Source organism: Piliocolobus tephrosceles, chromosome X (genome assembly GCF_002776525.5).
Source record: "Piliocolobus tephrosceles isolate RC106 chromosome X, ASM277652v3, whole genome shotgun sequence".
Lineage (NCBI taxonomy): Eukaryota > Metazoa > Chordata > Mammalia > Primates > Cercopithecidae > Piliocolobus > Piliocolobus tephrosceles.
In genome coordinates this window covers 67067913-67095397 of record NC_045455.1, presented here as the reverse complement: position 1 = coordinate 67095397, position 27485 = coordinate 67067913, and the positions used below count along the sequence as shown (strand labels likewise).

The following is a 27485-nucleotide window of genomic DNA, read 5'->3' as shown; positions in this document are numbered from 1 at the left end:
TCAATTTCAGAAGCTGTTTTATGACTGGAATAAAAAACAATTAAAGATGTAGAGTAACATCGTATTTCTGTCTGATGCTGGAAGGCTATTTTTCATGGAAGTAATAACTGGGTAAACAGAGTGATACTTTAATTTTACGAATAGGAATCCTAGAAAACAAGGTTTTGCTCCTAGAAAACAAAAATATTTGCTTTCAATTAATTTTCTAAAAAGGTTGTGTTGGTCACTTTTTAAACTCCTACAATCTAAGCAGCACTGAATTCCTATTTGTTTTTTTTTTTTTTTTTTTTTGCTAATAGTTTTCTTCAGAAGCAAACCTGCTTTAGGGTGACAAAAAGTTTCAGATCTTAGAACCTTCATTTCCTCTTAAGTGTGTTTCTCCATCAAAAACAAGTATTCAAATAGAGAATCTCAATTATCTAAACCTATTTTTGGCCATCTTCCGGAATTTCTTGTTAAATCTCCTTTGAAATGCCACAGTTGCACTCTTGGAAAACTTGTCTTCCTGGTTTTCAAATTTCTGTTTATTATTACAGCTCTTCAGCTAGAATGCCAGGTCTTTGTGCTGTACTGTTTCTTGAAACTGGAGACTAGCACACTTCCCCCAATTCAATTACTTGCTTTCCATTTGAGAAATTAAAGCCATGTCAATTTTATAAAGTTTTAACTGACTGAATTATTTGACTTTAAGTTCTCAATTTCATTCCCTTAGCCTAAAACTGGGAAAGATCTTGGTTTTATTAAGAGAAGGAAAGGTTCAAGAGTATTAACACATTTCAGTCATTGACTCTCATAATTGATGCCAAGTGTAGGGGTTTTCTAACAGGTACAGGCTTGAGATATGACACTCTAAGGAAAAAAGGGAGAGTTCTTATTCAATTCTAGAAATGTTTAAGATTACATACCTAATGATAGTTTATTTACATAAATGTGTGTTCATATATTTTTTTAAAAGGGACCCACTGTCCTTCATAAAGAGCTTCAGTGAGCTTTTCTACCCTTATCAGCCTTATGTAACTGCCAAATTTACCTCTCCAGCCTGACTTTTACATAGGATTCCAGTTCTGTATATCCAGCGACCTTAAATGAAGACATTTCAAGCTTAATGTCTAAATATCACCTTAAATACATTGCAGAAATGGAACACATTTTCCCCCTCTTAAACTAGTTTCTTTTCTTTTCTTTTTTTTTTTGGCAGAGTCACTCTATCACCCAGGCTTGAGTGCAATGGCATGATCTTGGCTCACTGCAGTCTCCACTGCCCAGTTTCAAGCGATTCTCCTGCCTCAGTCTCCTGAGTAGCTGGATTACAGGCATGAGCCACCACGTCTGACTGATTTTTGTATTTTTAGTAGAGGTGGGGTTTCACCATGTTGGCCAGGCTGGTCTTGAACTCCTGACCTCAAGTGATTCACCCACCTCTGCTTCCCCAAGTGTTAAGATTACAGGCATGAGCCACCGCACCCAGCCTTAAACTAGTTTCTTAACTATCTCCTTTCTTTCAGTGATAACTCCATTGTCTTCCATTACAGAAAATGTATAATCTTTTACACCTCCCTTTTATCCAACCCATCATGATATTCAACAACTTTTTCCTTTGAAATATCTTAAATTTATTCTTTCACCTCCATTCTCATGCCACTATTGCTATTCAGGTTTTCTTCACCCCTAGATTACTACAATAGTCACATGCCCAGTTTCCTTGCTATCATACTTTATTTCTTAGACATTTCTATATATAGTATTGCCACATTTAATTCCAAACAAATCAATAGGGTATAATGCCTCCCTATTCCCTGCTATATCAAGACTAAAATCCTCTAATTGGTTTTCTAGGCAAAGGCTCAATAGCCTAGTTCTAACCTAGTAATCCAAATTCATGTAACCTTTGCCTTAGGCTTTATGGCACAGATCCCAGGTTACTTTTGGGGGAATGTTGCATTCAATTTTGGCTTAAATTCCTACCTACAAACCAAACAAGTCCATTACTTGACAACTCAATGCATCTTAATTTACAAGCATGCAGGCCACAAATTATAAAATGAAGACATTTTTACTAAGCAGAAACAACTGTTCAATTCTCCTGCAAGTCCCCGTTACTTACAGTTTTCTGCTGAGGTGTGATCATCTCATGTGGCATTTATTGCCCTCTACTAAAGTGAGCTATTGTCTGACACTCTGCTCTGTACAGACGTGTTTGTTTCCATTTTCAGTTCCTTCTGCACATGGTCTAAGTACCAGTAGTTTAGTCAGTTCTCACCTTTTTTGAGGGGAGGGCGGCAATGACGGTATCAAAATTTACACCTGGAAAACAGGTCATAAAGAAAATCAATATAGAAGGGAAAGTGCTTTACCACAGGAATTATTATTTACTTGCTGGTTGAATTATTGACTTTTGGTTAAAAGGTAAATATAACAAATATGTCAACCACCCTCAAAGCCAAACCAAAACCAACAGCAACAGGCTTTTCAATCAACGTAACTTATACATTGGGTTCTGGAAAACAGATAGAAATGTCCTATAAATTGTATATAAATGCTATATAAGGGTACATAAAATATATCCTTATTATAAATGATTTAAATGTCATAGCAGTAAATAAATGGTACTTATTTGATGCACAACTTTCTTTGACTTCTTAGATTTTTTTGAAAATTTTGGTGTGACTTGGTTTCTTTTTGAAGGGCAGAGCTGGGAGGAGGAGGAAAGGCATTTGGTCTCCTATAAAATTGTCCAAGAAAGTTTATGAGAAAGCCTATATCATTCAATAAGGTGGCTCCAGTAAGTTTAGGCATTCAAAAACATTCCATTAATTTTAGAGCTACCTTAAAGAATTATAGCAGATCCTCAATGCTTTTGTTTCTGTCATTATGGTAATCAGCAGTAATACCTTTATGGTAATATGGAAAAGTATTTTTAAACGTAAGGATTCTTTATTCTACCACCACGACCTATCTCCTCAGAGATACACAAATAAAGGCCAAAAAATAACAGTTAAACTTTATAGAATTTCACACTTCATTGGAAAGGTTAGAAATGATCAATTGGATCAATAATGACCTCCAAAAGGATATCAAAATTTCACAGGCCTGATTATTCACACCCCTACCCACATGTTTCTGGTTTTGCTGGAAAAAAAAAAAAAAAAAGACATTTTAAGGTACCTGAGACCTGAGGAATGAATATTAGTTAATAGCTGACATAGAATGAGAAGAGCTTTGATCAGTGAAGTAGTAAAAGGTAGAGAGCACTCCTAAATTATCAGAAAATAACCTGCATATTTCTGTATTTAGCAGGTATGCAGCCTTTCTACCACATTACCATAAAGGTATTACTGCTGATTTTCAGCAATCAATGGTCACTTATTCTACACCCACCATGTTTAAGACACTAGGCTAGACTTGCAGAATATACAATAAAAAATAAGATGGCCCCTTCCTATAAGACAGGATGTATTTCTTCTAAGTCAGGTATGGAAGTTTAAATGAGAGAAATGGTATTTTTGGCTGAGGAGGAAAAGTAAACTGGAAAAATTTCATGTAGGGGTTAAACAGCTTAAGTTTTAGACAACTGAAGATGAGGGAAAGGACATTCTAGGAGTAAATAACTTGAGCTAAGGCTCGTATGAAAATCTGAGTGAGGTTTGAAAAAGTATTATTTCTCTTTGGCTTAACAACAGTATTACAATATTCATTCACAATTACTCCCATAGTGGTAAAGTCAATCTTACTTAAGGCAAAAAATATCCTAGATATAGCATTTTGCCTAGTTAACCCTTTCCTCTCAAGATTTCTCACCTGATTTGCTAAGTTAAAAGCCACAGACCCCTAATTATTTAGGGTAAACTTATTTATGCCTAGGTTTCCTTCCAGTATTTCCTACAAGTTTTTTTTTTTTTTCTTCAAAGCAACACACCATGGCTCTGGAAGGGCTGCAGGCAATCTGACTACCCTTGTTTTCTTTGATTAGAAATGAGGGTACCTTATGCAAAGGAAAGAAAACAATCTCAAACATGGTTATACTCATTTCCCTACTCAATTCTCTAGTACCTACTCTTTGCCTTCATTCTACTGTATCTACTTTACTCCTTGCTACTTCATCATGTCTTGGTTCATGTTGTTTTCTGCACTTGCAAGTTATCATTCCTTCATTTCACATAATCAATCTTAACCACTTTTTCAGCCAGCTTGCCTTTCATAACCTCTTACAAGTCTTCTCTGATAAGTTTAAGTCCACATTTCCTTCAAGCTTCTACCACACTTAGGTTAGCAAGCCAGAGTTTACATTCCATTATTCTCTGCTTGTTTCTTGTATGTTAGCATAATACTCCCATATAGGTTACAGTTCTTTGCTGACAGGGACCATCTTTTATAGACTATAGTGAAGTACTGGGCCTAAAATAGGCCCTTAATAATAAAGATAATGTCACTTTAAAAATGCAAGTAGAAAATGCTTAAGGCATTTAAAAGTAGTATTTTAACAATAATTATTTTAGATTAAATAAAACTATATTCATTCTTCTTTTCAGAACTTGAAACCTCAAATTATCACCTCAGATCATCATGCTATTAAAAAGTAGATTTGCGGCGGGGTGCGGTGGCTCACGCCTGTAATCCCAGCACTTTGGGAGGCTGAGGCAGGCAGATCACAAGGTCAGGAGATCGAGACCATCTTGGCTAACACGGTGAAACCCCGTCTCTACTAAAAATAGAAAAAAAAAAATTAGCCGGGCCTGGTGGCGGGCGCCTGTAGTCCCAGCTACTCAGGAGGCTGAGGTGGGAGAATGGCATTAACCCAGGAGGCGGAGCTTGCAGTCAGCCGAGATAGTGCCACTGCACTCCAGCCTGAGCGACAGAGCGAGACTCCATCTCAAACAAACCAAAAAAAAAGATTTGCATATGAATAAAACTGTCCAACTCTATCACTTATACACAACACAGCCATGAACAAAAGCAGCAGTCATTCTTGATAACCCAATCCCCTCTGAACCAAACAATTTCTGGCAGTAGCAGAGATTTACAAATATATAGCCTGCTAACAACCACTAGGCCTATAATGGAAAAGGTTGTAATTTGAATCCTTTGGAGTGTGCATCTTTCAAATGTGTAGTGAAATCATAAATACAACGTAATTTTGTTCAGTTTGGAATGAAGTGAAATTTTGCTTAAAGGAAGTGACAATTATTCAAGTTGAAGCTTTAGTTAACTTGCATTAGTCACTAGCACTCTACTTCCAAAAAAAAAAAAGTCAATCTTAGGAAAAACTGCGATCAAACATCCTTGACTTAAAACACATTCAGCACAATTTTTAAAACCTCTGTACCTACATTACAGAATACAGTAGTAGTTCACCCTTATCCACAGGAGATACCTTCCAAGACCGCCAGTGAATGCCTGAAACTGTGGATAGTATGAAACTTTATATATATATGCTATGTGCTTTCCTATATATACATATGATAAAGTTTTATTTGTAAATTAGGCACAGTAAGATTAACAAGAATAATAGTAAAATAAAACAATTTAAAAAAATGCAGGCAGCACTACTCTTGTGGCTTGGGGCCATTATGAATTAAATAAGGATTACTTGAACACAAGTACTGTGATCCTGGAACAGTGAATCTGATAACCATGATGGCTACTAAGTGACTAACAAGCAGATAGTGTCTACAGCATAGATACAATGGACAAAGAGATGACTGCTATCCTAGGCAAGATGGTGCAAGATTTCATCATGCTACTCAGAATGACACACAATTTAAAACTTAAGCATTGTTTATTTCTGGAGTTTTTCCATTTAATATTTCCAGACTTCAGTTGACTTGTGTAACTAAATACGTGGAAAATGGGAGACATTACTGTATTACATAAGACTTGATAATAAGGTGCATGTTTATTTATAAAATGTAATGATATTCCGCATACACTTTATTAAGGCAAGAAAATATATTGAAATAGTTTTTATTAACGTTTTAGAAAATATTCAAACAAGGTTTAAAATAATTATACTCCAGAAGCTTTATAGGTGTTAAATAAAAAATTTTTTAAAAACTAGGCCAGGTGCAGTGGTTGATGCCCGTAATCCCAGCACTTTGGAGGGCTGAGGCAGGCGGGTCACCTGAGGTCAGGAGTTCAAGACCAGCCTGGCCAACATGGTGAAACCCCATCTCTATAAAAATACAAAAAAACAGCCGGGCGCGGTGGCTCACGCCCGTAATCCCAGGACTTTGGGAGGCTGAGGCGGGCAGATCACAAGGTCAGTAGATCGAGACCATCCTGGCTAACACAGTGAAACCCCGTCTCTACTAAAAATACAAAAAATTAGCCGGGTGTGGTGGCAGATGCCTGTAGTCCCAGCTACTTGGGAGGCTGAGGCAGGAGAATGGAGTGAACCCAGGAGACGGAGCTTGCAGTGAGCCAAGATCACACCACTGCAATCCAGCCTGGACGACAGAGCAATACTCCGTCTCAAACAAACAAACAAACAAACAAACAAACAAACAAATTAGCTTGGTGTGGTGGCGCATGCATGTAATCCCAGCTACTCAGGAAGCTGAGGCATGAGAATCGCTTGATCCCAGGAGGCAGAGGTTGCAGTAAGCCGAGATCGCGCCATTGCATTCCAGCCTGGTAACAGTGTGAGACTGTCTCACACTGTAAATAAATAAGTAAATAAATGAATAAAAATAAAATTAAAATGATTGTAAACTTCAGTTAACAGAATCATCCAGAACTCCAAATTGCCCCATTGATTCAATTAAATTTTTGTCTGATAAAACTTTTAGAAATTCTTTTTCTTTTTTTTCATTTACATTGCCTTTCCTTTAACAACTTCCAGTGGGGGTAGCTTTCCTTTTTGTTAATCATATCTCACACAGTCAAAGTGTCGATCTGACAAAGGGTGAGAGAAATGAAATCTAACATAATTTCTATAATGGTAAAGTTAAACACAATTTCCAGAATTCTAAGATGATACTGAATTTTCCACATAAATCTATGAGATTATATTTAATTTTTCCCATCTGCTGTTTTAAGTAATACACCAGTGTACTAAATATTTCAAAAATGAATATATTGAAGGCTGATTCTCTTCTAGGATTATAAAAATCTAGGACAAGATAAAGCCAAGTTCAATATCTTATTTAAAATTTAAAGGCTTGGAGAAAGACAGTAACTTAAAGTCTTTCAACTAAGCAATGGCAGAGCCAATTTTCAAGTATTTGAATATGACCACAATTAACTTTTCTGGAACAGGAATAGTTTAAGCTTCTGTTTACACTATCATTTCTCTGGCAAAGTTACCAAGCTACCTAAATACTTCTTTATCACAATATTCACAAATATGAATTTTATTATAACACATTATAATCTTTTATTCTGATTCATGTCATGGCCTTCTAAACCTGTGGGTAAGCTTTAGCTTCTTGTACATGCTCAATTGTTATCTTAATAAAATGCATCCCGATGACACTGAAGAGACTAGTAACAGAGGCAAGTGCCTCTGAACAAAGAGACATATTGGATGAATGAATAGCTGTACACACATAACTGACCATTGTTTGAGACTTTAAAAATGAGGACAATGCAGAAAATAACTTATAGATTCTCAACATAAGAATCATCAAATTAATTTAATGAATGTTTTCACTTCTAATTTATAATTTTACTTCATTTTGCATATTATTCTTAATTCTTGTATGAATTCAATGAATCCTAAGTTATTTCTTTAGACATGCCTGTTAAACCATTTTCCCCCATAACAGCAAGTAAGATAATTGAAAGATTATAAAAAGGATTATTTAATCCAAAAAACTGACTTTATTATTTCTATGAGAACTTTTATCTTTTCAACTGAGAGAAGCTAAATACAAAAATACTGAATATGAAAAGTACATAGTTTGAAAAACAGAAGGCCCTAAGATTTTGTTTATTGGAAATAGGATTCTTAAAATTCTGATTTATCTTTTAAAACTGCCATGCTAAATAAGTCAGATTAAATCATTATTAATTCAAACAGATATTATCTACTGTGTCAGATATTTTCATTTTAATGTTTTCTTTATATATGGAAGAAAATTGTTTAGTTAAAATAGATACCACAAATTATAAAATTATACATTCTAAATGAATACATTAAAATGAAAATTAAGCAGCACAGTTTTATATAAAAGATTATAATACTAGGCTGGGCACAGTGTCTCATGTCTATAATCCCAGCACTTGGGAGGCTGAGGTGGGTGGATCACGAGGTCAGGAGCTTGAGGCCAGCCTGGCCAACATGGCGAAACCCATCTCTACTAAAAGTACAAAAATTAGCTGGGCATAGCGGTGTGCGCCTGTAATCCCAGCTACTCAGGAGGCTGATGCAGGAGAATCGAATAACCCGGGAGGCGAAGATTGCAGCGAGCCAAGATTAGGCCACTGCATTCCAGCCTGAGTGACAGAGCAAGACTCTGTGTCAAAAAAAAAAAAATAATAATAATAATAAATAAACAAAAAAGGTAATTCTCAACTACTTTTTAAAAAAGGAGTTCTCTCCATGGAAGGCCTAATCTTGGGTCCCTATACAAAGTCGTCCAGAAGCCAGACGATTTTCCAGTGTAGTCCAAAAGCCAGATGATTTCAGGGCAAAGCATTTGAAAGATACGGATTTAGGTAGGCAAGATCCAGAGGCAGAGTACTGTGGGTCTGGGTGGGCAGGTAGAATTCAGATGCTGGGAAAAACACAAATGCAATGCTAGGAAAAGGGGTCATGCCTTACAATTCAGGTGGGACAGATACAAATGAAATAGTTTCTTAATGAGGTAGAACAAGGAAGTTATTAACTCCTGTTCTTATTGGATTCTAACATACAAGCTAATTTGAATTCATCAGCCTAAGCAAGGTTGCCTTGGATTTTGAAGTTGTCTTAAAGAATAAACTGTAGAGAAACCATAGGGCCAACCAGATGAATGATGAAATGAAAAGAACAGCAATTAAATACTTTTAGAAAGTATTACAACTTAATACTTTAAAAAATCCTGTATCTTGAGCTAGCAGCAAAACTAACTGGAATTCCTGACCTCTGTAGTGCTTTCTTGCAACATCTCAGAAAGAACATCTGGGAATCCATTTTAGACTGCTAAGAGACTTAAGATTTACATCAGATATATTGTCAAGGTTTCTCTTGCCCTTGTTACCAAGGAAGTAAAAGAAGCATAAAATTTATTCCTCTGCTGACACATTATCTCAATGAGAAATAGAGCCCTTACAAAGACTTATCTTTGACGCAAAACTACATTATTGTACTTGGTAAGTACCATTTCATGCTTCTCATTTTTTTCCTCTCTGATCCTTCAATGAAACTGTGATGTTGATGATCTATAAATCTGATCTAATTGAGGCCAGGAGAATTCTACTGAAAATATAATTTCTGAGTAGCCATACCAATATTGGTATCAATGTATTTTTTAATCAGAGAATTAACATATTACTGAATATGAGGTAACCAGCTCTATTTACTATACTAGTCACCAAATGACCTGAGTTGAATAAGAGAGTCTCTGGGCTCAAGCCTATTAGCCTTACAGGCTAATAGCAGGGAAATACAGAAGCATGTAAATAATGTGATTTAACATAAGCAATAATGAGACTGTTTTAAGGGTGACAGTAGAGAAAAGGCAGTTTTTTTTTTTTTTTTTTTTTTTTGAGATGGACTTTCGCTCTTGTTGCCTAGGGTGAAATGCAATGGCATGGTTTCAGCTCACTGCAACAACCGCCTCCTAGGTTCAAGTGATTCTCGTGCCTCAGCCTCCCAAGTAGCTGGGATTACAGGCATGCGCCACCGTGCCTGGCTAATTTTTGTATTTTTAGTAGGGACAGGGTTTCACCAGGTTGGCCAGGCTGGTCTTGAACTCCTGACCTTAGTTGATTCTCCTGCCTTGGCCTCCCAAAGTGCTGGGATTACAGGCGTGAGCCACCGTGCCCAGCCGGCAGTTATTAATTTTAACACAAGTGTATATGTGGGAGGTGGGGTTGCCCTTCTGAGGTAATACCTAAGAAAATGAAGGATGAATAGGAATTTGCTACACTACCATGATTGCTCTACAAGAGGTAGAATGAAATTAGTGATTGTTATTAAGCCTTGCCATAAGTCCAAATCTTTAAATTGACATGAAATATGAAGAAAGTTGTATGTCTAGAATTTGGATTATTTAGTTTGCAGCCTTTTAGTTGCAAAAGGTATATTTTCTCTTCTAGATTTTGGTAAGCATCCAAAGACGGACAGTGTCCTTAACTGACATTTGGTGCATATATACATATATATATATATATATATATTTATTTATTTTTAGACAGAGTCCCACTCTGTTGCCCAGGCTGGAGTGTGGTGGCACGATCTTGGCTCACTGCAATGTCTACCTCCCCAGTTCAAGCGATTCTCCGGCGTCAGCCTCCTCAGTAGCTGAGATTACAGGCACCCACCACCATGCCCGGCTAATTTTTTTATTTTTAGTAGAGACAAGGTTTCACCATGTTGGTCAGGCTGGTCTCAAACTCCCGACCTCAGGTGATCCACCCACCTCAGACTCCCAAAGTGCTGGGATTACAGGTGTAAGCCATGGTGCCTGGCCTGGTGCTTTACTTTAAAAACAACCAAGTATGACCTCTACATTGTGTAGACTTACTCTGAGGGTGAAGGTAGTTTTCTCAGGGAACTATGCCATTACATTAAGGACTCTATTAAATTCATTTGTCTGTATGTACATCCATGTACCACAAATACACACATGACATGAACACATATACACCTCATCTCCAATGTTACTCAAATATATTTCTCATTGCATGACTCCCTGGTGGTGGGACCAGTAGAGAATATGAGAAGATAACTTGTACTTAGTATTTTCACATACAAACCTATCTTTAAGGCATTACAAAAAACAAGTTGTAAAAATGTCAGTGTTATTCGTCTCTAATATTTTTTTTCCCTTCTAAAACAAGTTCGCAAAAGCCTATCATACTATCTCTGATTTCTATTTCAATGGAAGCAGTCAGTACAATGTGTGAAGACCTGGGCATGAAAGAAGCATTCAACTAGCATTAAACAAGATACCAGCATTAAACAAGACAATAAAGTAAGACTAAAAGCACTTTGGAAACTACAAGTACTACCTAAAAGGAGGGCATCACTATCATTTTAAGCATTTATTTATGTAGTTTTGTCTCCTCTGCCTCTTATTGGTTACAGGATAGAAGCTGTAGATATAATTTCTAAAAGCATGAACTTCGAAGTCAAAGCATCTGAGCTTGAATCTGGACTCCCTGGCTTGCTGGTTATGTGACATGAGGCATGCTATTTTTCTGTGACTTGGTTTCCTTACCTATAACATATGGATAACAATGGACCTCTCTCAGAGGGTGGTTGTGTGGACTAAATGAGTTTATAAATGTGAAAGTTGCTGGCAAAGGATAAATACTAAATGTGTTAGCAGTTACTATTTCTACCGCTAATAATAGCACATAAACCTTGAGTTTTACATATACACTTTAGAAAAATCAACAACCCTTTCAGGTAGGTATTAAAATGTTTTTATTTGATGGTTTGGGTTCTTTTCACTATAATAATCACATAAAATAATAAAAATTTACTGGCCTATTTTCCAGAGGGGCAAATAAATATTAACAAATGTGTCAGGGCTGATGTTCATTTACAATTCTTTCTCATATCCATAATCTTATAATTTGGAAGAGAACCAAGGTAGTCTAAAAAGTACTTGAAAACTGAAGAGCCTGCATTAAAGGATGCACTAAAAACAATCTTTTCAACCAAGCGATATTGTTTAATCAACTCTCAACAATAATTTAGGTTCAAAAGATTGGCAAAGACAGTACAGAATGAGTATTTTCTGCATATATGATGCCAGAATCAACTGACTCACTGTCAATTTCAGAGTAAGACTGACTTACTGTGAACACTCCTTTTAATCAATAACTTAGCATGTGCCTGGTAGTGGGAAACACACACACACACACACCTCTAATTGAAGCTAAATTCCTATTTAACTACAGAAAAAGAATTCCAAGGGTAGTACTTCTAAACCTAAGCTATGGCTCTGTAGTCTCACTAATGTCTAAGCGTCCTAGAATATAAACATCAAAAAATCCTCTTTTGATATTATTAACTCAATTCTCCCCAAATCAAAAGTGTATGATTGTATATCCTTGTGGAATTGATTCCTTCCAGTTTATCCAGATTCTTCACCTTTATTTGCTTTTATGGTCTTAAGATGGAAATGACTACTTAATAATCCAGTTCTATACTGGGTTTCCTACTGCCTCCAAGAAATCTTCTTCTTGAAGACAAGCGCTAACTTACAAAAACTTTTAGATATATCTAAAAATTATGTCCCCAGCCCTAGTATTTTCATTGCATATATATATTTGAGACGAAGTCTCGCTCTGTCACCCAGGCTGGAGTGTAGTGGAGCGATCTCTGCTCACTGCAACCTCTGCCTCCCGGGTTCAAGCTACTCTCCTGTCTCAGCCTCCTAAGTACCTGAGATTACAGGCATGAGCCACCACACCCGGCTAATTTTTTGTATTTTTAGTAGAGACAAGGTTTCACTATGTTGGTCAGGCTGATCTCGAACTCCTGACCTCAAATGATCTGCCCGCCTCAGCCTCTCAAAGTGCTGGGATTACAGGCGTGATCCTGTGTGCCTGGCCAATATTTTTGTTTTATAGGTCTCAATACTGTCAGTTCTGTTAAAACTCTGCTTATTTCTAGTAAAAACTATTCTAAAATTTAAACAAAATCCAACTTTCTTACCATTTCCTTTAGTCAAAAATCATCTTTTGTTAGCACTAATGCCTTACAATTTTTTTTTTTTTGGAGATGGAGTCTCACTCTGTTGCCCGGGCTGGAGTGCAGCCGCGCGATCACGGCTCACTGCAACCTCCACCTCCCAGGTCCAAGTGATTCTCCTGCCTCAGCCTGCTGAGTAGCTGGGATTACAGGTGCGCGCCACCACGCCCAGCTGATTTTTTTTTTTTTGTATCTTTAGTAGAGACGGAGTTTCACCATGTTGGTCAAGCTGGTCTCAAAATCCTGACCTCCTGATCCGCCCACCTCAGACTCCCAAAATACTGGTATTACAGGCGAGAGCCACAGTGCGCGGCTCTGCCTTACATTTTTAAAGCTACATTTGTTCAAGCTGATATGGTGATTTGCTTCACTTCAAAAGATGTCTTATTATCTTGACTAACAGTGTTTTTCCCATTTTACCAATTTTAAGGTCCTGTAAGGCAGTCATTTCTATAATGTACACATCCACTATTAGTAGAAAACCCTTGCTTTGGAGTATTTGCCTCCCTGAAACTTGATTTGCCCAGTTTTGCCCTCTTGTGCAATAAAGAATAAACAAGCCTCAAGATTATTATTATTATTTTTTTCCTTTTTCAAGCAGGCTTCTCAGTACCTCTAGCCACTCCTCACGACATTCAAACACCTCATATAGTTTCCATTCTCTGAATCCACTCTAGTTGGTTCATATTCATCTACATACTCTACATGTGGCCTGATACGAGCTACATACCAAGACTGCCAATTAACAATGGTCTGGGGGAACAAATGTTTATCAGCAAATAGCAGTTTAACCCAAATAAATAATTAATTTGCATGCCAGCTTTGAAATTTGCTGAACCTTTACCTATAAACTCCAAATTAAATTCTCCAACTTGAGTATACAGAAACCAAAACCATCTGGCATTATTGAAAAGAAAGAAACATCAAAGGGACTTGGTTTCTTAATGAACAGAATATAAGGAGTATTTTAAAATCATTACAAATTTTTTCCCGAGGTTATACCTATGTAGAACTTTCTAGAAAAAACAAGTTATCAATTCTTAAAGCTTCAAATTCAGGCCAGGCATGGTGGCAAATGCCATAATATCAGCACTTTGGGAGGTTGAGGTGGGAGGACTGCTTGAACCCAGAAGTAGACATGCCTGGGCGACAAAGTGAGACCACATCACTAACAAAAAATTTAAAAAATTAGCCGGGTGTGGTGGTGCATGCCTGTCGTTCCAACTACTCAGGAGGCTGGGTGGGGAAAATCACTTCAGCCTGGGAGATCAAGGCTGTAGTGAGCCATGATCGTGCCATTGCACTGCCAATACAGAAAGACCCTGCCGCAAAAAAAAAAAAAAAAAAAAAAGAAAAAGAAAAAGAAAAACTCAAAACCCAAACAAAAAGGAAAAGCTCCAAATTCCTCGGGTTTTGGAGGTATCTAAATACATCTAACAATCATTAATTCAAAAATGGCATAACAGCTTAACTGAGTAATTTTGTCTTTTTTTGAGACGAAGTTTCGCTTTTGCCCAGCACCCATTAAAATGCTGACAAAAGTGGCGTAACAGAGGGTTTGACTTCAAATCTGAACCATAGGCCTGTTTTGGCAACAAACACCCCTCCTCTAAAATGGCCAGACTTTTAGACCTCCAAAATAATGTAGTTTATTCTGTTAGCCCAGCTGTTTCTCTGGTTCTAAACATTTTTTTTGGGATGGAATCTCACTCTGTTGTCCAGGCTGGTATGCAATGGCAGGATCTCGCCTTACTGCACCCTCCACTCCCCGGGTTCAAGCGATTCTCCTGTCTCAGCCTCTTGAGTAGCTAGGATTACACGCGCCTGCCACATTTTTGTATTTTTAGTAGAGTCGGGGTTTCGCCATCTTGGCCAGGCTGATCTTGAACTCCTGACCTCGTGATCCAAAATGCTGGGACTACAGGTGTGAGCCACTGTGCCTGGCCTTAAACTTGGCCTTTCTGAATGAAACTACTATTGCTCTTTTACATTATAAAATTAAGTGTGTGAGATAAATGGATTAAGACATATCATTTTCGCTTACATCATAAATGGGTCACATTCTGAGAAAAACATATTATACTAGATAGACCAAACATTTATTATTTGTGTCGTTTACATTTTATAATCATATGTTTAAAATGAAATGTCCATAACTATTGGCTGTCATTAATAGTAAGAAATTTTTTTGAATATCCAATGTGAATTCCACAATTTTATAACAGCTCAGCTTTTTGCTAAATGTAACTATTGAAGTACAAAAGAAGAAACAAACTCATAATTTGATATACAGGTCTTTTTTTTTTTTGAGGCAGGGTCTTGCTCTGTCACCCAGGCTGGAGTGCAGTGGTGCCATCTTGGCCCACTGCAACCTCCACCTCCCAGGTTCAAGCAATTCTCCTGCCTCAGCCCCCCACCATGTAGCTGGGACTGCAGGCGTGCACCACGACACTTGGCTAATTTTTGTATTTTTAGTAGAGATAGGGTGTTGCCATGTTGCCGAGGCTGGTCTCGAACTCTTGAACTCTGGTGATCTGTTGGCCTCAGCCTCCTAAAGTGCTGGGATTATAGGTGTGAGCCATCCTGGCCAGATTTCTCTCTTTAAGCAAATTCTGACCAGTACACGTATTTCAGAAGTTATTTTTCTTACCCTCCTGCTCTGAATACTTCATGACCTCCCTTGCCTCAAATTTTTTTTTTCACTATGAAAAGGTATCCTTGGGGATGACATGTGGATATGGTAGAGGAGGAAGCCAGAGTAAACAAGATGCATCTTTCTGTATCCTCGATCTTGAGGAAAAATTCTAATCTTAGGCATTTTTATATTACAATACTATGGAATAGATATAAAGTTGGTAATTTTTAGATAAAATTCGGATTTAAGGAAAATATTTCTGAGCCAGAGGCATAGCACTAAACCTCTTCTCTAGAGGTAAATATAATCTTTCTAGTCCCTGGCACAGTAATGAATTGGATTAAGAAATAAATTCACTAATCGAAGTATCCAACTAGAAGGGTATATATAAGGCTAATAACAACTGACTTTGGATGATAAAAATGATTTTTAAATAATTTTTTTTTTGCTCTTCCTGAGGTTTCTATGTCTATATAGTACTTTATTTTAATTTATAAGAAAAATTAAACTTAACAGAAAAATGCTTAATTTTTAGATACAAAAGTTTCATTGCATTATCAAATCTTTATCAGTATAAAATAAACCAGATTTGTATTTCTCTAGTTTGTTTACTAATACAGTTTCAAATTAAGAGATTTAAATATCCCTTTTCTTACACTTACCTTTTCTCGAGGTCTGGGGGGCTTGAAGAGCAGGGAAAGGACAGTGAAATCTCTCAACCACAAACTAAAGAAGTAAATTCTTGAATTCCTTTTCAATATTGCTTTGAGAACTTAAGAGCAAGCTGTTCCTCTGAAGCTGATTTTAAACTTATCTGACTTTGAAAGTTTTCTTCTATGACAGTTAATTCATTATCATGTCTAAAGTTCCTGAACACAGTAGAACTCCCTTTTATAGATTTCCAAAGTAAATAATTATGTGGAGGTAAGGTTGCTTCAAATAATCTTTTATTTTTCAAGGATTTCTCTCTCTCCTTTTCAAAAAACACTTTGCCCATCACAAAAATCATACATGCTTATTTATAATCAAGAAGATCCCTCTCACCCCAATAAGATTTATCTCTCACCCAGAGTAAACCAGCAAAACAGTTTAGCATATGAATTATTCTGCTGAATCTATTCAACTATTTGATAATCTTTTACTTATTCAATAATGAACAACTTTTTAGCTCATTAAATATTCACTTGATATTTTAAATAACTGCACAGTATCCTACTGAACATGTTATTTAATCAGCCTTTTATTACTGAATGCTTTATAAATAATACTATAACAAACATATGGATTACTTCTTTAAAAAGTGAATCTGTTAATTGCTTTTACAGTATTGGAAAACTGATAATTATTCTTTTAATGTTCATAAATCTTAAGGATATATTATAACTGGTTCATACATAACCATTTGAAGAATTTAAAAAGCCAACTATATAACTTGTCAGTATAAAATTAATATCTGAACCTCAGGACGTGATGTTTAGGCTACTGTTCTGAAGTTTCTTAAATTTAACTTTTTTTTTTTCCATATTGCTAACACATTTAAAAGGTTAACCTACATGAATAAATGAGAAACAATGATAGAAGTGTTATATACCTCAGGTCATACCATGGGAAGGATGGTTAATGTTAGACTGTTAAGGTCAAGAAACAGTGCACATGAGAAATTCTGCCTTATCAAAAAAAAAAAAAAAAATGTACAGGCATTAGCTGGGGGAGAACTGGAGTAATTAAATGGCATAAATAAAGGCAAAGAGAAAGAAAAATGGATTAGAGCTAGTTAATTTGAAGAAAAATTAAACAACATAGAAAATGTTGGGACAAGACCATATCAAAGTTAGAAATTTAAATTTTATACTATAGGGAAAAAAAATTAGGAAGATTAAAATAGTAGTATATACTATAGCGAAGATGAAATTGTTAGTTTAAAACAGCTAGAGGTGACCAGGCGTGGTGGCTCACGCCTGTAATCCCAGCACTTTGGGAGGCCGAGTGGGTGGATCACAAGGTCAGGAGTTTGAGACCAGCCTGGCTAACATAGTGAAACCGTGTCTCTACTAAAAATACAAAAATTAGCTGGGCGTGGTGGCAGATGCCTGTAATCCCAGCTACGCAGGACGCTGAGGCAGGAGAATTGCTTGAACCTGGGAAGTGGAGGTTGCGGTGAGCTGAGATAGTGCCGCTGCACTCCAGCTTGAGCAACCGAGCAAGACTCCGTCTCAAAAAAACAAAAACAAAAAACAAATAACAACAACAACCAAAACAGCTGGAGGCAAAGAACTAGTTAAAATGCTGCTAAATAGAAATAAGTGAAAAACAACGAAGTACTTAATTATAGTAGAAATTTCAAGGATGAAGGAATCAAAGACACTGTGGTTCATTTGGGTATATGACAAACATGAGCAAATTCAGTGTTTCTTGGGGTCATTAGTTTTGGATCCACCTAAACTGATCACGCAGAAAACAATTTCAAAGCCATCAATGCAAAATTTGCAGTCCTGATCATCACACATATACCTATTAACCACCCATTTAAACATTCTGTATTTTTTTTTTTTTTTTTTGTGACGGAGTCTCTCTGTGTTGCCCAGGCTGGAGTGCAGTGGCCAGACCTCGGCTCACTGCAAGCTCTGCCTCCCGGGTTCACGCCATTCTTCTTCCTCAGCCTCTCAAGTAGCTGGGACTACAGGCGCCCGCCACCTCACCAGGCTAGTTTTTTGTTTTTTGTTTTTAGTAGAGACGGAGTTTCACCGTGTTAGCCAGGATGGTCTTGATCTCCCGACCTCGTGATCCACCCGTCTTGGCCTCCCAAAGTGCTGGGATTACAGGCTTGAGCCACCGCGCCTGGCCTTCTGTTTGTATTCTAAGTGGTCTGATGGAGGCAGGGGGGGGTCTCAAATCAGATTCATAAAAATATCCTGTCCTATCTGCAGACGTCAAATAGGCTAAGGCACATACACCTGCCAAGATTGTCTTAAAGAAGTATGAAAAACTGGGCCGGGCATGGTGGCCCACGCATGTAATTCCAGGACTTTGGGAGGCCAAGGTGGGCGAATCACGAGGTCAGGAGTTTTAGAGACCAACCTGGCCAATATGGTGAAATCCCGTCTCTACTAAAAATACAAAAAAATTAGCCGGGCATGGTGGGCGGGTGCTTGTAATCCCAGCTACTCAGGAGGCTGACGCAGGAATTGCTTGGACCCAGGAGGCGGAGGTTGCAGTGAGCCGAGATTGCACCATTGCACTCTAGCCTGGGCAACAGAGCGAGACTCTTACTCAAACAAAGTATGAAAAACTGAATCTGTAGCTCAAGTAAAAAGCTTAAACAGCTACAAGATATGGCCCCTATCAACTCTCTGATCCTATTAGCTACTATTCTTCCTGTTTACATTTGATCACAGCCACATGCGCCTCTTTGCTGTTTCATGTACACACAAAAAACACTTCAGCCTCAGGGTCTCTGTATTTGTTATTTCCTCTGCTCAGAAGGGTCTTCTCCCAGGTACCTACATGGGTTTGTTCCCTTATTATTTCTAGGTCTTTGTTCAAATGACATCTCTGCAGGGTATTTCCTGACCATACTATTTAAAAATATCTCTCTTCTGCCTTACAAACACTTTTATCACATCATTCCCACTTTCCCTGCCTTATTTTCTCCACAGAACTTTGGTCACTCTCTGCCATACCAAATATAGTACCTACCAGATTTTCTGTCCATTCATTCCATAACTCACTCCTCTACCCACAAGATTAGCAAGCTCCATGGGGGCTGGGATATATCTTTTTTATTCAGTGATAATCTTCAGCACCTAAACAGTAAATAAATGTGTACCTCTCTATATATAAATGTTTCAAATCTATTTTTAATGTTGCTTGTCGAACATTAACATTTTCACACTTCCAGAAATGACATTAATAAAAATATAAACAAATTGACATAAAAATCTGTGTAGACTAAGCAAAAATTTACAAACTCTTAATAAAAGGTACATTTAAACTTTCTCAATTATGGGACAACAAATAATAGACTTCATTGCTTCATACTAAAATGGTATTTTTGACTAATCACAAGGAAACTTAAACTACCATATAGTTATAATCACAGGTATTCAGTCCAAAGAGGAAAAAAGTTTTAGTGGTACTATGAGAACCTGTAATTCTGAAAATGTTAGCTCCATAAGTGTAAGCACTCCCGAAGATTGTAAGATAATAAAATATGGAAACAGGCAAACTATGGGGCGATTTGATGTTTCTACCACTTTCTAAAGATTTTCTTTAATAGAATCATTCGTGCTAAGTGGATAAAAGTTACAAATTACAAAAGATACAGAATACATCCAATAAAAAATCAGACCGAGGAATATTAGTGTAAAACTGGCTTAAAATTTTTTGTCAGCAGAATTTCTCAACATCTAACCCTATAGCAAATAATACAAATAACAAGGAGATTCTTCAAGCAGTTGGCATTTCTTCAAAACACAAGGGTCCAATTATAAGAAAAGTATCACATTATTCAAAGTCCTACAGAATTGGAGGAGAATCTGTACTACTCATGTTTTTGCATAAATTCCATGATTTATAAATAAATAAACCCAAAATATAAATTATAAACATTTAATTTCAGTATAATGTAGACAAAAACAGCAGCTAACTTGTCATCTTTCACAGTAATTTTAACGTAAAAGGTTTAAACATTTATTTTGCCAATATAGTTTTCATTGCATATAGGCTTAAAAAAAAAAAGACATCCAAAATACCTGAGATGTATTTTATAAGTAAACAAAGAAAGAACATAAACTTAAATTTCTGGTGGAGGAGTTAGGTCTTCATTAAAAGAGTTCAAGCTGTTAGTAATAAAATGGAAGTAATCCCTTGACATGTGTAAAATAAAATTTTTTAGTAGATGGGAATGTATTGATGATAGTCTCTTATTTCTTCTCCCAGATATGCAAGTGATATATCTGAATACTTACTAGAGCCAAATCTATCTCAAAAGTTTAGGTCATTTTTGTTTTCCTTTTTGATAGCATTCAATGAGAAACAACACTTTAAATAAAACTTTTTCCATGAGGAAGGTATAGTAATTATCCACCTGCAAAAGGAAAAAAATACAATTTGATTTAGAATGTCAACTTCTAAATATATAAATATATTTAGAGAAAGAATAATTTATGAAAGTATAATCTTGCTAATCCAAGTAGGGCTAACTGATGCATGTACCAGTAATGACACTTAGTGGCTTAAAAACACCTATAACTCTGCATTTACCAAAAAGATCCATAACTAACTGAAGAAAATCTTTAATATTAAATATGGAACTTAGTCTACAGCTAGGCTAAGTTTTCAAATCTACTATCACATATTAATCTGTGTGATCTTGAGAGATTTGTACTTGAATATAAAATGCAAATAGAATAACTGAAATACATTTCTTGCTACCTCCTGGATACTCTCCTGTAGTCCTCTGAGTAAGCTCCAAAATCAATCCATACTCCAAATAACAGACTTAAGATGTTCAATATTGGAACTCTTTGGCATCAATTAAAAAAGAAACCTAAATGAAAAATATTAGTATTTTTTTCCAAATAAGACAAAATGAAAAACTTAATATATACCCCCATATAACTATGTGCAGTTTGTTTTGCAAAACAAAAAGCCAAAGTAAGATTAACACTGAAAGGTATAAACTTTCATTTTACTGCTGGCTCCTTATGTGTTTCAAAATTACAACTCTACAAATAAAACATCCAGTACTGTTGAGAGTTTCCTAAATGTTATTTTTCATTCGGTATCGACAGGCCAGCTCTTCTTCTCTAAGAAGAGACTGGACAATCCCAGCACTTTGGGAGGCCGAGACGGGTGGATCACGAGGTCAGGAGATCGGGACCATCCTGGCTAATACGGTGAAACCCCGTCTCTACTGAAAAATACAAAAAACTAGCCGGGCGAGGTGGCGGGTGCCTGTAGTCCCAGCTACTCGGGAGGCTGAGGCAGGAGAATGGCATGAACCCGGGAGGCGGAGCTTGCAGTGAGCTGAGATCCGACCACCGCACTCCAGCCTGGGTGACAGAGTGAGACCCTGTCTCAAAAAAAAAAAAAAGAGACTGGAATGTATATACTACTTCAATAAGTTTTAATGAAGCATTTTTCCTGTATTTTCTTACTTCTCAAATATTTCAATTTTCCTTAAATCCACTGTCAGGATTAAAAACAAGAAAAGTTTTCATTTAGCTATAAAAGCTCCAAATGATCCTTCTTCACGCTTAAGAGCACTTAAAGATGTAAAGAGTCATCTGAAAATGTAAAATGCAAATGTTTTCTTGTCATTTAGAAGGCAGATTGAATATAATTTTCTAAAACCTGACTTCAGATACATTTAGGAATACAAAGAAAAAGAAACAAACAATACCTAACTCCAGAGTTGTTCTGAAAAATATTAGGCAGTATTGGGTAAACTTTGTAATTCATTCAATAAATATTCTTTCTTTTTTTTTTTTGAGATGGAGTCTTGCTTTATCGCCCAGGCTGGAATGCAGTGGCCCGATCTCTGCTCACTGCAAGCTCCGCCTCCCAGGTTCACACCATTCTCCTGCCTCCGCCTCCCGAGTAGCTGGGACTACATAGGCGCCCACACCCATGCCTGGCTAATTTTTTGTATTTTTTAGTAGAGACAGGGTTTTCACTGTGTTAGCCAGGATGGTCTGGATCTCCTGACCTCGTGATCTGCCCGCCTGGGCCTCCCAGAGCGCTGGGAGATTACAGGCATGAGCCACCGCGCCTGGTCTCATTCAATAAATATTCTAAGCATTTGTGTTAGGTCCTAGAATATTTTTAGTGGAATCAAAAATTATGTATTTGGTGAAGTCTTTCATGCAATGGTTGAAAGGAAATAAAATAAGTTAAGAGCTTGATAAATGATTTTTAAAAGCACCAAGATAGTGTTTCCATGTAAACGCTGGCATTTAGTTCTATCCACTGTGTATCATATATTGGGAACAAAACGTTGCTGGATAAAAACAGAGTTTTTATATAATATTTTATCTTCAAATTAGAATTTAAGCAAAAAGGTTTTTTAGCTTTCGAATACAATTTCTTTTTTTGTTGTTGAGACAGAGTCTCACTCTGTCACCCAGGCTGGAGTGCAGTGAGTGCAGTGGTGTGATCTCGGCTCACTACAACATCTGCCTTCTGGGTTAAGGTGATTCTGCTGCCTCAGCCTCCCATGTAGCTGGGATTACAGGCCCCCGCCACCATGCCTGGCTAATTTTTGCATTTTTAGTATTGACGGGGTTTTGCCATGTTCGCCAGGCTGGTCTTGAACTCCTGACCTCAGATGAATGCCCACCCGCCTCAGCCTCCCAAAGTGGTGGGATTACAGGCATGAGCCATCACGCCCAGCCTCGAATACAATTTATTTCTTTTCTTTTCTTTTTTTTTTCTGAGACAGAGCCTTACTGTTACCCAGGCTGGAGTGCAGTAGCATGATCTCGGCTCACTGCAACCTCCGCCTCCTAGGTTTAAGCAATTCTCTTGACTCAGCCTCCTGAGTAGCTGGGATTATAGGCGCACGCCATACCACACCCAGCTAATTTTTGTATTTTTAGTTGAGATGGGGTTTTGCCATGTTGGTCAGGCTGGTCTTGAAGTCTTGACCTCATGATCCACCTGCCTAAAATGCTGGGATAACAGGCGTGAGCCACCGCACCTGGCTCAAATATAATTTCTTAAATTAAATCTAAATTACTTCATACATTTCCAAAATAGACAATTCTGATTGTAAAGGACTAATTAACAACTGCTTTTATTTTGTAGATCTTCTGCATGGTTACAACTGAAAACTCTAAGACACTCCTTGTACAAAATAACATCAGAGTTATGATACACTACACAAATATACTCATCTTCTCCTGAACATCATTTAATGACTTTTAATCATAAGTTTAATGACTTGAAAACACCACAGATAAGGAAAAGAACGTAAATGAGCATTTTTGTTCAGATTTTTGTTGTTATTGCTGTTGAGATGGAGTCTCGCTCTGTTGCTCAAGCTGGAGTGCAGTGGTACGATCTCCACTCACTGCAACCTCTGACTCCTGGGTTTAAGTGATTCTCCTGCCTCAGCCTCTCAAGTAGCTGGGATTAGAGGCGCCCGCCATCACACCTGGCTAATTTTTTACTTTTAGTAGAGACAGAGTTTCACCACACTGCCTAGACTGGTCTCGAACTCCTGACCTCACATGATCCACGTGCCTTGGCCTGAGATTACAGGCATGAGCCACCATGCCCGGCCTTTTGTTCAGATTTTAATTAAATTAGGCCAGGGGTGATGGCTCATGCCTGTAATCCCAGTACAGTGGGCAGCTTTAAAGCAAGATTGCTTGAGTCCAGGAGTTTGAAACCAGCCTGGGCAGCATAGTGAGACCCTGTCTCTATTTTTATTTATTTATTTTTAATTCTTAAATTTTTATTTATTTATTTATTTTTGAGACCGAGTTTCACTCTTGTTGTCCAGGCTGGATTGCAATGGCGTGATCTCCGCTCATTGCAACTTCCGCCTCCTGGGTTCAAGCAATTCTCCTGCCTCAGTCTCCCGAGTAGCTGGGACTACAGGCATGTGCCACCACGCCTGGCTAATTTTTTGTATTTTTAGTAGAGACGGGGTTTCACCATGTTGGTCAGGTGGGTCTCGAACTCCTGACCCCAGATCATCCACCCACCTTGGACTCCCAAAGTGCTGGAATTACAGGTATGAGTCACTATGCCCAGCTCTGCTTTTCTTTTTTTGTTGTTGTTGAGAGGGAGTCTCCTTCTCTCACCCAGGCTGGAGTGCAGTGGTGTGATCTCGGTTCACTGTAAGCTCCGCCTCCCGGGTTCAGGCCATTCTCCTGCTTCAGCCTCCCAAGTAGCTGGGACTATAGGCGCCTGCCACCACACCCGGCTAATTTTTTTCTATTTTTAGTAGAGACAGGGTTTCACTGTGTTAGCCATGATAATCTCGATCTCCTGACCTCCTGATCCGCCTGCCTCGGCCTCCCAAAGTGCTGGGATTACAGGTGTGAGCTACCACGCCCAGCCATCTACTTTTACTTTTAATAGAAATTTTAAAAAACATAAAAAATTAAAAAAAATTGTTTACATATTTATATCTATAAAATTAACTACAATCATAATTTGGTCTTACTCTGAGTTAAATCTTCAATATAAAAAAGTAAGGTAAACAAGACCTTATTTTTGACTTGTCAAAAATCTTTGGCTAAGGACTTAAGAAAACATTTTAATAAAAACATGAAAAAAAACAGTATACTGTTATAAAGTTAGAAGACATAGGACTGACACCCGAATCTGCCATGTGTAGCAAATTATTTGAGTTTTGTGTTTCCTCAGCTATCCAATGAGTGGGTTGGTCACTTGTTAGGTTTTCCTACCTTTAAAGTTATGGTTAAGTGCGGCATTTTGAGAACCAAAATTTCAGGTATTTAATTCACATATTTTGACGGCTTTTCCCCTTCAGATATAAAGAAATATTCAGAAACAGTACTAAATATTGTCTTCTAAGCTCTGTTCAAAATGCTTAATATATTTTATATTTATCTATAAAGACATATTTTAAAAGTAATTTCAAAACAAAGGGAAAACTAGAATTTGTTTTATCCCAAGTAAAAAATCTGAATTAATGTCTATGTTGAATATAAATGTACATTAAAATTCCTCTAATGCTGCATAAGCTCTTTTAAAAAACTCTTGATGGCATTCAATACACTTATAAAACTGCAATTATACTATTTTAAGAGATAATACATCTGAAAAATTAGTATTATTTTCACGGAATCATACTAAAAATAACAGGATTATCAATAATACTGAAAAGACACTATCAATAAAACTGAAAACACATTAGTAACATTAATATACATTAAAATGCAACTGTAGAGTATGGTCAACCTTACTTCAGCAGCACAGTTAATACTGGAGATAATTTTAGAATCTTAACGCCAATATTTACGTGCTGCTAAGGCACTGCTGACATTGTTATCATAAGAGCTATGAATAAAAAGAAACATATTTTCTTCAGAAGATCAGATCCTTGTATTTTTGAGGCAGCACAATATGGCCTGCACCTTTTCAAAATCCACAAACCATTATGTGCTGCTACTTTACTCCAAGGTTTTGTTTTTTTTAAACACACATTCATGCCTAAAGAATATAAAAAATATTTTCTTTCAGGAAAAAAAAGAATGCATGTAAAAAAATCTATGTTTAAACATTATAACATTGATGTAATACGCATAATTATTTTAAAGGAGATTTTAAGTAGAAAAATAAAACATTTCTACACCAAAAACTTAACTGAAGTCCATTCTGTGCCCAGCACAGTGCTATAGATTAGGAAACACAAAGAATAAAATGAGGAAAAGAAAAGCATTTATTTGCCATGCCAGCTTAACAGGGCAATACAATTAAATGTTTAAACTTTTGAATATATTCAATATATGAAGTTATTTTTCCTTGTATAAACAAAAAAGTAAATTTATAAAATTTGATCTTTACCTTGGTAAAAGCAGAATTTACAAACATTTTGTTCCTTGCAGTACACCTTTCAAAAGACATCTTCATCAAATAGGTAAGACTTCATATCAAGGGAAAAACATGAAATGACATACAAGAGCTCAGTTTCAATAAACTTAAGCTAGCAAAATGCAAATATACTTTTAAAGAAAAATACTTTAATTCTAAATAAAATGTTAATTTTATTAAACATGTAATTATTTTAATTCTAAATAGTTAAGAAAAAAAAAAACTCTAAACAAACCAATTCTCCCTTAAATAATGTTATTAATAACCTAAATATTTTCTTTCAACATTGATCTCCATATTACAAGTTCCCTTAGAGTTGGGTATCATTTGATACAGTAATTCTAAAATATGAATCCTTGGGATGATGAGTTAATTTGGTACCCTGAGATGAGAATTAAATTCTGTAGCTCTTGTATCTTCCTATTCCCTATTTCTGGCCCATTTACCAGGTAAGGAAGAAACTATTAGTTTCCACTTACTCAGATGTAGAAATGAAATTCCTTCTATCTAAAAGATATCAGAAAATTGCCACCACCCTAGTGGTGCCACCACTCAAGCCTAGACAATCTTTTTTTGCCCCATGCTCTCATCATTAAAATGACTATGCTGAAGTTAGAATACATCTGTTACAGAATAGTAAGGCAATGTACACAACCAAAGCCCTAAAATTTGTTCTTCCATTCTAATATCTAATTATTTATACAAAGCACAGGGTCACATTCCATATGAATTTTTTCTGAGTATTTTTCCCATTAATAAAAAATATATGTAGCTAATCTCCTATCTAAGCAACCTGGATTTCATATATAACTCTGCTCCTTATTGTCTCAAGTTTCTGCACAACATTTTTTTTGTTTTTTATTTATTATTTTTTTTTAAAGAGAGTAGTTTTTGTATCTTTTAGAGGAAAAAAAAAAACAAACCTCATTTCTACATCTGAGTAAGTGGAAACTTTAGGAGTATACTTCCTTACCTGGTAAATGGACCAGAAATAGGTAGGGAATAGGAAGATCAAGAGCTACAGGATTTGTTTTATTTCTCATCTCAGAGTACTCTGTTGACCAGGTTGGGATGCAGTGCCATGATTGTAGCTCACTGCTGCCTTGACCTCTTGGGCCTAAGTGATCTGTCCACCTCAGCCTCTCAAGTAGCTGGGACTGCAAGTGCACACCACCACACACAGCTCTTTACATTTTTATTTTATTGTAGAGACAGGGTCTTGTTATGTTGCCAGGGATGGTCTTGAACTCCTGGCCTTAAGCAATCCTCCTGCCTTGGCCTCCCAAAGTCCTAAAATTACAGGCAAGAGCCACCATGTCTGGCCTGCACATTTTTTTTTTGTTCTTGAGACGGACGGGGTTTCACCACATTTGTCAGGCTGGTCTTGAACTCCTGAGCTCAGGTGATCCACCTGCCTTGGCCTCCCAAAGTGCT

At 36.9% G+C, this 27485-nt stretch overlaps 1 long non-coding RNA gene across 1 annotated transcript in view; it reads right to left on the bottom strand.

Annotated features, from left to right (window-relative positions):
• Nucleotides 1-266: 266 nt before the first annotated feature.
• Nucleotides 267-27485, bottom strand: part of LOC111523038 — a 43663-nt gene continuing 16444 nt past the window's right edge. Inside the window, exons 2-6 of the long non-coding RNA XR_004228684.1 lie at nt 26025-26103; nt 21005-21030; nt 20450-20637; nt 19179-19285; nt 267-2304 (exon numbers count right to left, since the gene is read on the bottom strand). This is a non-coding gene — a long non-coding RNA (uncharacterized LOC111523038). The remainder of the gene's footprint in view (nt 2305-19178; nt 19286-20449; nt 20638-21004; nt 21031-26024; nt 26104-27485) is intronic.